Raw genomic sequence first — 13,174 nt, forward strand, 5'->3', positions numbered from 1 at the left:
AGAGAGCATGAGCAGGGCAGGGGCAGAGAGAGAGGGAGTCACAGAATCTGCAGCAGGCTCCAGGCTCTGAGCTGTCATCACAGAGCCCAATGCGGGCCTCAAACCCATAAACCATGAGATCTTGACCTGATGTTGGATGTTTAACCGACTGAGCCACCCAGGTGTCCCAAATCTCATTCATTTTAGTAAATGTTGATGCTGAATTTCTATTTCCCAAGAGAGAATTGCTATTTTTAGATTTGTGAAAAATCAAGATTGGATACAAGGAGTGGACATTACCTATTTTTATTATCTAAGATATGATTGCAGACAGAATTATTTCACATTTCAGAATTCTCACAGCATGACTTCTGTCATGTGTTTAAAATAATTATAATACTGGGGTGCCTGGGTGGCTCAGTTGGTTGAGTGTCTGACTTCAGTTCAGGTCATGATCTTGCGGTTTGTGGGTTTGAGCCCCACATTGGGCTCTGTGCTGACAGCTGGGAGCCTGGAACCTGCTTTGGATTCAGTGTCTCCTCCTCTCTCTGCCTCTCCCCTGCTCATGCTCTGTCTCTCTCTGTCTCTCAATAATAAATAAATGTTAAAATTTTTTTAAAAAAATAATAACTCTAATACTGTCCAAGACATTCTGTATTAACCTTGGTGTGTGAATTCCAAAACCATTCCCAGAGCAGAGATATTTTTAAAGAATTTTCCCATGAGAAAACATAGCATCTGACTTTTGGTGATATGAACAAAATAAAATGTCCAGTCAACCAACTTTTCTGTTTTAACTACCTACGACCATATCAACAGTGGTAACAACATCCTTGGCATGTATGGGCTAAAGGCAAGTACTTTGAGGAAGTCTGTTCTGTAGAACTAATTCCTATATACAGGAAAGTTTTAAAGGAAAGGAAAGTTTTAAAGAGGTCTCATGCATGTGAGTTATTCTCTGAATGCTCACATCCTGGTCTGAAGAAGAAACGATTCCTTCCTAACTCCCAATGAGTCTCTGCAAAACTGATCTAAGATTTATCCCAGAAAGAAACAAGAGCAATTTGTTCATTATATCTTGGACACTTGTCCTTTCATTATTTTTTGAACATCATTTAAAGAATCTTGATTCATCAGAAATACTGTATCAGGTATGTCAATTATTTTCATGAATAGGACCCCCAGTGAAGATATATAAGTATCAGATACTTCTCATTTTAAAATATCTTTGTAGATCTTTGGTAAAAAATAGATTTTTGATATATAAAATATCTTTAATCACTTAGTATGGATGACTGCTCAAAATACATGCACTGAACCCATCACTTTCCAGAAAATTTATTCATTTATAACAAATCAAGGAAGTCTGATTTTTCTATAAGAGAATTAACTTCTTTTGGAGCAAGGAATTATTAAGTGACAGAAGCCAATGACCGGCCAATATCTGTTCGACAGCTGATATTTTCTGGAAAGAAAAAGAGAAAGAGGAGGGAGGGAGGAAAAGGAAGGAAGAAGGGAAGGCAAGGGAAGGCAAGGGAAGGCAAGGGAAGGCAAGGGAAGGCAAGGGAAGGCAAGGGAGAAAAACAGAAAGAGAGAATGGGAAGGGGGAAGGAAGAAATGAGAAATAATATCAGGCATTAACAGATTAAAATTATTCCTAGCCACATTAATAGTTTATAAATCTTATTAATATATTTTATGACTTTCTCAAAGATTTTAAACTTTTAATAAGCTATAATCTCAAATGAGATCTGGAGAACAAATTTAAACATTCTTGAGCACTTTCCAAAATCAAAGTCCATAGAACAATAGCACTAGAAGTCTTTTTTTATTTGAAAAAAATTTTAACATTTATTCATTTTTGAGACACAGAGTGCAAATGGGGTGGGGCAGAAAGAGAGGGAGATACAGAATTTGAAGCATGATCCAGGCTCTGAGCTGTCAGCACAGAGCCCAACGTGGGGGTCCAACTGAGGAGCCATGAAATCATGACCTGAGTGAATTTGGATGCTCAATCGACTGAGCCACCCAGGTGGCCCAGCCGTAAAAGTCTTAAATTTAGTTTTTAAATTATTCTGCCGAATATCCTAACAATACTGCTCAACTGTTTATCTACAGGTAAACATAGAAATACACGGTTGACATTTATGGCTCAGTACTAATTCATTCAGCCGAAAACCATGAAGAGCTTCTAATGCCTATACAAATCACAGTGCACGAATAAGAATTAAAAATGGAAAAAAACATGGGGTGTCTGGATGGCTCAGTCTGTTAAGCATCTGACTTTGGCTCAGGTCATGATCTTGCGGTTTGTGGGTTCGAGCCCTGCATTGGGCTCTGTGCTGACAGCTCAGGGCCTGGAGCCTGCTTTGGATTCTGTGTCTCCCTCTCTCTCTACCCCTTCCCCACTCATGTCCCATGCTCTGTCTCTCAAAAATAAATAAAAACATTGATAAATTTTTTTTAACTGGAAAAAAACAGTCTACTCTGGTAGTCAAAAATTCTCCTTTTCCTGCTGTAACAGAGTATGCTACTTGACAGCAAAATGTACAACTGTTTGGCTTCAAGATCAAGAAATTGAATAAATTAATTAAATTAATAATCTTAGGTAAGTAATTGCTAAGTATCTACCAGAATGAGCATCGTTCCTGTCACTGTGAAGGGCCGATTAAACCGTCCTGGCCTTGATCTTCAGGAAATCACACTGTGGGGCAGTTCAAGTTAATATGGATTTTGCACTGGGAATTATCAAATTCTGCTGTCTATGAAGTCTCCTAACCCAAAAGTATATTTACTCAAACACTAGTAAAACTTGAACTTCAGGATCTTTCATGTGCATGGGCCTCTTTCAAGGCCCCTGAAGGAGACTCTAGTAATAAATTTACAGGGTATTTGTTTTTGATAATCTAACTGCAACCAGATAAGATCCCGGTTTCATTTCACAGACTCCTTTCCATCATATTTCTCCTCACACCAGGCAGTATAGGAGTGGCCATCGGCATTTTGACTATCTGGCTAGGATTTGCCCTAAGGGATTCCTTTAGTTTTGGCTTGGTGGGCTACGTTCATTTAGTTCGCAGTTACACTCATGTAGAGGTGAATACTTATTAACCATCTCAGTGTACAAATGATGTGTCCAGGAACTACCTTCCTCCTCCAATTTACCCAACATCAAGGCACAAAGATACGAGACCAAAAGTAATGATACAAAATGTTCTATGGCATCTGGCACTGGAAATACATGAGTTAATGAAGGAGAAACAGAATTATTCCGTTTATCTGTGATCTGATAAGTGGATTTCAGATAAATTCTTGCATATCATCTAATCTAATAAAAAGGTCATGTGGTTTTAAATTATTTCTGCAAAAACAACCTTCAAAATATATAATCCTAATAGTGCAAACACAAGAGAATAGGAAAGTTTATGGTTCTGTTCCTAGTATGAACTTCTATTCAGCCACATTAAAAGATAAAGTAATGATGATCTAATGATATGTCCCAAGAAGCTATTGTAAGTTGTTTTTACTATACAAGAGGATATTAAAATCTGTGTTTATTAATTCATCTTTAAGGGTATCTTATGCCTTCAGGTATTAAATACACTAGTAAGGAGACATTCTCCATAACAAGCAAAACTTTTAAAAGCAAACATGCAGAATAAGAAGATAAAACTCTTTCTAAGAGCATGAATGTTTTATGATATCAGCAAATTTACAAATATTTTAGATTATCTTGATATCTTATATTACATATTTATAAAACACATAGTATGTTAATATTGGTAGCTAACATTTACATTATACCAGGCACTGTTCTAAGCACTTTACATATATAAATGAATTCTCAAAGAAAACCATGGAGTAGTAGTATTATTATCTCATTTTACAGAAGAGGAACCTGAGTAATTTGCCTTGCCCAACATCACCTAGCTTGTACAATATGGACTTGAATTTGGAAACAACTCCTTTTCTGACTGGTATTCACCTTCCCCTTCCCTTTCCACCCCTCCTTCCCCATTGCACTCTCACTTTCCAGAATAAGAAATGAAAGTAATAAAGATAAGTCATGAAATCAGTAGAAAGTATTCTGACATTGAAAAGGATAGACATTTTTTAATGAGTCAAACATATTTTATTTCTCAATGCCAATAATAATATAGTCATAGAAAGAGATTTAATGTAAAAAACATTTCAATTCATCTTTTTATGAATTTTGTTTTTTATTGAAGAATAATTGATATGTAGTATTGCAAAAAGATAGTTTAAATTAAAAAAAAAAATAGATCACCCATGGTCTACACTGATATAGACAAACTTCTTTGTCATCTTTCTTCCCCAGTGGATAGATTTCTTCTAGCTTTGACAGGAACTTGGCTTATATTGAGATTTTAGTTTCAGCTCCATACTTGGCATGGCCATGATCTCCTATCCCCACACAGATATAATGACTCAAGTTAGGGAATGCCAGAATGGCTAATAGGGAACATAAATTTGAGGAGAGAATACTGGAACACCACTGATTTTAAAATGTTAAAATTGTATTCTTTGGGTTGGAGACTGACTAGATGTTCTCTGATCTGTTACTTCTTCCTAGGCAGTCAGGAAAATGACATTTCCCAGCCATCCTCTGCATCAGGCTGAGACCCTGTGAGTAGCTTCCAGTGAATGAGATGTGGAAAGGAGAGAAGTACACCCCCAGGCCTGGCCCTGAAATCTCCATGGGCCTTTTTTATATACTCCCTCTCCTCTTCCTCAGAGGCTGGTGGCACTCAATGGAAGAAGGTTGGACTCCTGAATTACTGCCTGAAGGAAACCAACGAAAGTGCTAGTTGACTCTCATGATATTGGATGTCAGCAGGGAATTAACTTTTATTGTGGTACGTTACCAAGTTTTGAGGGTTGCTGGCATTAATTATCCAGACAAATATATTCCCTTTATAGCTATTTGAAACATAAGAGTTTTAAGGGACATGATCAAATATATAGTAAATCAAAAAAGTGACCTTACTAGAGTAAAAATATGTTCATGATTAAGCTGAAAAATTATTTGTAGAGTCTTATTTGTAAGCTTATGTATCAATTTTTAATTACTGATTGTTTAAGACATCAAAATATTGATTATAATGATTCTGGAAACTGTACATTTATTTGTGCAGTAGCCACCCCCAAAATGTTCACTGATGAAAAATAATGGCTTTTTTGAATCTAAAGTAAATGTTTCAATACTTGAGTCAATACCAAAGAAAGCAGTGAAGTTGAATCCCCACCCATTTCCAAATGGATTTTACACTGGCGAAGGTATGTGGAAATGTGGGCACCTCTCTTTATATTCTTTAGAGAAGAATTAATACAAATGCTGTCAAATGCATACTATTATCTGGTTAAGATTTCTAACTAATGTTTATCATTTGGGAATATATGTATATGTGTGTATTTCTAACAAAAACAAAATGTTTACAACTGAATTCATCCTTCATTAGCATTTTTATACGTTATAATATCTAGAATTTATTAGCTCAGGAAATTATTTATTTATTTATTTATTTATTATGGAAATTTATTTAAATTTGAATTCAAAATGAAAACTACAAATTTCTCATTTTGTTTTTTCTCACATAACACTATGACAGGGTAATTGTTTGAGAACTGTGAAACATTTTGACATTGTTGGCAGTTATGTTTTATTCTTTGGCATGACTTTCTTAGGTTGTTTCATAATGTTAGAGACTTTCCTAATTGGGAGAGGATTAAAAAATTATCATTTTAAGAATGCAGAAACAAAGGCATAGCTAGATTAGTTGCCTTGCTGCAAGCCTTAGAGACACCCAGTGACAAATCTGGGAAGAGAATCCAGTGTCTAGCTTCCCCCCTTTTCTCTCCTCATTGAAGTATCCTTATAGATAGCTGCTTATTCCAAAAAGAATTTCAAAAAATTTTAAATAATTTTGTATTTGTTTTAAAACTTATATGCAATTGTCATTTTTGAAAGCAACTTTACACATTCAAAGTCTTGCATATTTTCTTCTTTGGGGGATTTTTCTAAATAAAAATGCCCACTAATAATTCCCTTAAGTGTATACTTAAAGTATATAAAATATAATTTAAGTGTATAAAGCTAGGAGTATCATTTCGTAATAGAATCCCAGAGTCATGAAGTCTTTAATTTCAATGAAAGAGCTCCTAATTGTTCTTGCCCTCTGCACAGCAAAAGCGTCATGATTTAATACTGGGATGAAACCTGAGTTTGCAAATGCAACGCTCATTGTAACAAGAAACAAGCTGAATTTTGTAAGCCAACTCATGTGGAAGCTCTTTTCCAAGAGTTTCAGGTTAGAATCCTCGAAGATCACTCATACTCAGAAGCTGTTTAATTGTCATCTGAATGTAATTTTTTTTCTACAGTTCAACATGCATTTTTTTGGCTGCAGAATGAATGACTTCAGCTATTTTATCATTAAATCAACATATGCTTAAACCACTTTCTAGTTTTTATTGATGAGGTTACCCAAGGAATGAAAATATCTTCAATATTAAAGAAACAAAGTTAGGGGTTTAAATTTATTATTTCATGGGCTAAACTAATTTGTAACTTTAAATAATAGTAGTTTAATAAACCAGTGGGAGGATTTTTGTCAGGTAAGATGCACCTCATCTGTTTCCTATCTCTTGGGATCACTGTCTTTTGTTGAGTGTTATCTAGGATCTTGAAAAGCTTTGTTTCATAGGTTTTGTCTGTATCTGTCTTATTGCTTCAATAAGGTCCCTATTCAGTATGGTCTCTATTACTTTTTCTACACTGCAAGCAAAGTGTGTGAACTGATTTTAACAAGAAAGGATTCGTGAAAAGTTTTTGGAAGAGAGAAAGCACTGCTGAGGCAATTGTAGATGATGACATACCAGCCATTGTGGAATGGCGTGGAAAATAATAAATGAATATTTCATTGATTTACTTATTTAACCCAAGCACAGGAAAATTAATTTAGTCTACTTAAGAAATTATGTGGAAATTGACCTCTTATTTTGAGTCAGAATAGGGTGATTTTTCCTGAAGAAACAAAGATACCCCCAAAATTTTATGTACTGCTCCATCAGAGGACCCAGGCTGGTGTAACAGCCTGTATCTGGGGTCTCTAGTTTGATAGTCAAGGTTAACCCAGAAAGTGCCAAAACTTCAAAATGTTTTATTACCTCTTCTCAGATATGGTGCACATCACATTCACCCATATTCTATTGACAAAAACTAGTCACATGCCTATTCTTATCTGGATATAGGACCCTATAAGCAGGGGCCCTATAATGTAAGTCTCCTGAATGTTTTCAACAATAGTAAAATCTATCATGCTCAATAAAAATTATAAATTAGTGGATGCTCAGTAAAAATTAAAAATTAGTGGTTCTTAATCTCTTTTGAATTCTTAAGAAGTTCTTGCAGAAAAGTACAAATATGCAACAAATATGGATATTTTTCATACAGTAATATCCTAGGCCTTGTGAACCCCTATGGTTTACCCAAGGACCAAAGGCCATAGACTCTAGATTAAAAACCTCTGATTATATAGCTTTGATGTTCTACATCTTTGGGGCCAGGAGAAATCTCAGGTTATTTTAAATTTTACAGAGTAGAGAGGTCATATTTTGAGAAAAACAGAATGTACTCCAATTTGATTGATTAAAATTCTAATCTGTTTGTAAACATATCAACATATCCCATGGAATAAATATAAATGAATATATTCAATATTTGTAATACATGTGAATTAAAAAGTCATTTAACATACCAGGACTTATGCTTTATTTTCAGGAGTATTGGTTGAACCATCTTAACAAAAAAATTCTTTAAGCTGAAAAAATTTGCTAAACTACATTTGAGTTTTTAACTCACTCATTTGATTGGACCTGTGAGAATAACAAAACACCTGTTGGTCAAAGAGTGTTACTTCTGTTTCTTTTAAGAAATCTTGCCAGATTTGTCAGACTGTGAGGCTACACATGCTCCATTAAAAGTCAGAGAATACCGTAACAATCCTGAAATAAGAAATGAAAGAAGTATTGTTTCATTTCTGTTTTGAAGAATGGAAAAGAAACTAAATCAAGAACAAGAAATACCAAAAAAACCAAAGAGTAAAATATTTCTGTTTAGGGCACAATTTTATCCATCTCATTTTGTATGTGAGATCTTTATGTTTATACTGTTATCATTATAAAGTATATGAAAATAGGTGAGAATGTATTTATTGGTCTAAGAAAAGAGTATTATTTTTATATTTATTATATTTACTTAGATTTGGATTCTTTGAAAATTATAATTTTGTATCTAAAAACAGTAAACATGTACCACAAACTGCCTTAGGTTTTTTTAGAACAAAGTCAGGAAGCAAATTAGTAAAGAAACCACAGTAGGATGACATGAACACTGTAATAATCAGAGTTCCAATACTCAAAATAGAAAAATACTAGGCACATTTATTGACGAAGGAACTATTTTCAAAAGCACAGGCAGAGGGTCAGATAAACCACAGTAACGCTGAAGCACTTAGAGTTAGTAACACTAAAGCCTGTAACGCAGAAGCTCAGAAGACAGAGGTGACAGCAGGTGGTGGAACCGACAATCAGAGTCTTGCAGAGAAGTGTGCCTACAGAAGAGCAATGACTTTTGGTAGAAGGGTGCCACCATCCCAAGATGATCACCCAGGAAGGAAGGAATCAGTGCCAGGGTCTTAGTGACCTTACTTTCCTGCCTCCTTCTGATCTGCTGGGGCTTCCCTTTGGTAAAACCCAGCTGGAAAAGCCAGAAATCAAGGAAATGGATCTTGAAGAGCAACTGGAAGGACTCTGGCCCAAATATTTAGGTAAATAATTGGAGAATTTTATTTTATTTTATTTTATTTTATTATTTTTAAATGTTTATTTATTTTTGAGAGAGAGAGCACAAGTGGGGTAAGGGCAGAGGCGGGGTGGACAGAGGATCTGAAGCAGGCTCTGCACTGACAGCAGCAAGCCCAATGTAGGGCTCGAACTCACAAACCATGAGATCATGACCTGAGCCGGTGCCATATGCTCAACTGACTAGCCACCCAGGCGCCCCAAGAACTGGAGGATTTTGAAAATATGAAATAATATGATCATGAGTGGATTATACTCCACATCTATGTTTTAACTGCAAAGTAGCATTATATCTTGCCTCATCATTATTTTCCTCTACTCCTCCCATAGGGAAGAAGGAGGGATGAAGAAGCAGAACAAGTCCCCTCAGAGACTTCTAGTCTCAACATCTATAAATTCCTCTCAGCAGGATGCCACACTTATAAATCTTTTTATCCTAAATGCCTAGCATGTATTTAGCACACAATAAATATTTATTGAATGAACGTAATGAATAAGTGAACGAATCATGTTTAAATGGGAAGGAACTGATGTAAATAAATCCCAACAGTAAAAATGGAAATCTATATAACACAGATTGTTAATCCTAAATGTAACACCAACTGTGATTTCTCATAAATGCATGTGAAACCCAGATACTTTAATTCTCTAACACCCTGGCCTACGTTTCAAAATTATTCCTTTAGGTAATCTCATGCAAGTCTCTGTATATCTAAACATACAACAGGCCCTATGTTTTCAATTTATTTTATGGTACGATGGTTCTTGAAATATATCATTACTAATTCCTCCAGTTTTCTTTGGGTGTTATATTGTAACATATTAATCTCTAAATGAAAACAGGATGATTTGTTGGAATGAATCGGTACTCACTTAGGCCACCCCAGAGAAATAAATCTCAACACTTTCAGGAGAAGCAGGGGAGCCTTGTTCTTTTGGCCTCAGCTTGGCTCACCCAGAGAGTGATCATCTTTAAATAGCATAAAGATCAGAGCCCCTTAGAGACCCAAAACGTGTAGCTAAATCTATTTCCAAGTCAGTTTTCACTTGACTGAAAACACTGCCCCTATGTAATTTACACCCAGAAAGCCTATATCCTCCAGCTAATTATGAAGTCATCCTACTCTGTCCTTGACTTTTCCTTCTCTTTTCTTCTTCTATACCAGGTATAAAACATTCTCAAGTGACATCAACAATTATATGGAAAAAGAAGGAGGGCCAAAGTATATGCATAATCTGCCAATTTCTTTATAGGCTTTATGATAGAAACCAACAAGTTTTTTGTTCAAATTTTATGCATTCTACCTTGAACATGGATATGACAAAAATGTCTCCTGTGTAATAGATGGTGAAGGAAAAATTAAAGGAAAAGGGAAAAGGAAGCAAAGGAGAAAGAAAGAGAGAGAAAGATCATTTTCTTCTACTTACCCATTTGTAATTCCTGAATCAGATGTTTCAGATCAAAGTAAGTAACAAAGGAAAAAATGGGGGAAAAATGTGTAAGAGAAACAATACATGTCACCTCAAGTCTTCCAGAACCTTAAATCATGGTCTCAGTTTGATGGACTATGCAGAAAGATTTTACTGACTCAGGTGAACTTTTAGACAAAGACAAAGGAATTCAGGGAAGAAGATGTAAATTCCATGTAAAGAAAGACCATGAGCTTTTGAGTCAGAATAGGTGGGTTTCAGTGTGGCTATAACTTCAAATGTGTCTTTTGACCAAAAAGGATCCTGGTCAGTAAGTGGCCATAAGATGAGCTAAAAACAATTGCTAAGAAGTTTCTCTCAGAGCCAAGAGAACTTCTGCAGTTGCTTGGTAAGAAGGCATTTTTTGATGCAGGAAACAGAAACAGTGAATAACAAATAAATAAGATTGGTGTACATAACCTATAGGGATCCTTCCAACTCTTGCACACTGTCCCAAGGACTCTGAGGTCTAGTTAAGTTACTTCTTTGGATCAAAACATTCATCTATGGAAAGCTGCGTTCAGCAATCAACCAGCGTACAGCTAACAGTCCCATAAAGCAATTCAGGGCAGTTCATTATCAAAGGGTACATTTTGACAACTAGTTTATCTTAGTGGTCACAATATGAAATTATATTGTTTAAAGCCAAACATTCTTTGTATGATTGAGGTTTTAATGGTGGGAATTTAATGACATAATTTTTTTTTAGTTGTTTTTTTTTAAATGTTTTCAAAGATACACATGTCCTAGTATTTGTCAGATGCTTAGATGGGTAGAACATAGTGGAAAAGGGGAAGAAACACAAGATGAAAATGTCAGAGTAGTTGAGGACTAGATAATACAGGCCATGCTGAGGTTTGATAAGAAATTGTATTTTCGTCTCAGAGCAACATGAACCAATTAAAAAGGTTTAAGAAGAGGAATATACAGTCTGAACTATTATTTCTAAATAGTTTTGAGTCAATTGAATAATGTGGTGGACTAGAAATTTTATAAGGGCAATAGCAAGAATCTTGTCCTTTTTTAAATATAATGCCTTCTGTTAGATATATGTAGATATATGGTACTTGCTGAACTAACTAAAATGTCTTTATGGTTGATTAATAGTGCTTATAGTAGGCATCACCCTTCAGTGGTCCCTCCTAATATAATCCTCTCCTTCTGACTGTAGACAGAACCTGTGACTTGTATCTAACCAACAAAATATGCCAAATGTGATGGAATATCATCTCCATGACTAAATTAGATAAGATTATAACTTCCATCTTACTAGCAGCCTGTGTTGCCTTCTGGACTTGTACACTGGGATGAAGTAAATGAATTCTGTCAGTTTTTCAATCTGGATGTAAATCCTCATTCAGTCACACTTTCAGATGAGACTTCAGCCCTGGCTGACATTTTGACTTCACACTCATGAGAGACCCTAAGTCAGAGAAGCCAGAGAAGCCATGCCCAGACTCTGACACCACAGAAGCTGTACAATAATAAATATGTTAAGCCACTACCTTTGTAGCAATTTATTACATAGCAATAGATAAATAGTATTATGAAGAGGTACTCAATTCACACTCATTCTTTTCTGAGAATGATTTTTGCACACAAGTGTAGGTGTTTGGGCTAAGAAACCAGGCACTCTGGCCACACTATTAGTTAATTCATGGGTAGTTTTCAGACCTGAACTAGGCCATTTGGAATCTGTCTCCCAAGAATTTAACACTTGGAAAAGAGAGATAATGGAGTGGAGGTAAGTCACCATTACTAGTGCTAGTCTAGAAAAAAGGTTGAAGAACTCCTAACGTTGAGGGTATAATTCGAAAAACCATATTTATGCCAATGGCAGTGGCAAAGTAGGTGGATTTCAAAAACATCTCCTACATAGTTAGATTACAAAACTTGAATTTATCCATACAACCTTTAAAATAATAATATAGGTGTGAGAAAATAAGTTCAGAAATTTATAGTCCTATAGCCCTAGCCTTTCATTTTATATTAGGGGAAGAGTTGAGTTAAATTTGTGGCCAACAATTTTTTGTCAAGTGTTTTCATCGTGGATCATGAAATTTGGGAATACAGGATATACATACATGTACTAATCATGGCACTTGGTTAAAAAAAATGATCAGTGAGGGGTGCATAGTGACACAGTCAGTCAAGTGTTCAACTCTTGATTTCAGCTCAGGTTGTGATCTCACTGTTCATGAGATCCAGCCCCGCTTTGAGTTCTGCCCTGACAGCCTAGAATTTAATTAGAATTCTCTCTCTCTCTCTCTCTTTCTCTCTCTCTCTCAAAATAAATAAATAAACGTTAAAAAAGCAATCAATGATAATAATTTGAGCTGGAAGTGGAGAATGATTAAAATTATAATTTTGAGAGGATAATACCCAAAATGCAGAGGTACTTTTTTTTTTCTTTCAGAATATGAGAAATAAGGAAAGGATAAGATGTGATAAAAATTCATCTCTATATTCGTAAAATAAATACACTAGACAGAATGTATCCTAACCTCCTTTAAAGTTATAAATTTTATGGCCGTACAAAGAACTTATTATAAGGGGGGGGGGGGGGGGGGAGAGGTGAGAAAATTCCATTTATACTACTGCCATTCCAACTACTTCCAGAAGAGGGCAGCACAAAGGAAAAGAAGGAAGACGCAATGCCTTAAGCCTTTTCTTAGTTCTTAGAAACCCAGTTACATTAAATATCACAAATAAACCAAGTTAAAAGAAAGAGATGCTTTGATGCAAGAAAAACTCAGATAAGACATTTATAAATCTGGAGGGGGGGTTGGTATACACAAAGGTATAAGTTTGAATTGTTATTTACTATGACTGACAATTAATC

Source organism: Neofelis nebulosa, chromosome 6 (assembly GCF_028018385.1).
Source record: "Neofelis nebulosa isolate mNeoNeb1 chromosome 6, mNeoNeb1.pri, whole genome shotgun sequence".
NCBI lineage: Eukaryota > Metazoa > Chordata > Mammalia > Carnivora > Felidae > Neofelis > Neofelis nebulosa.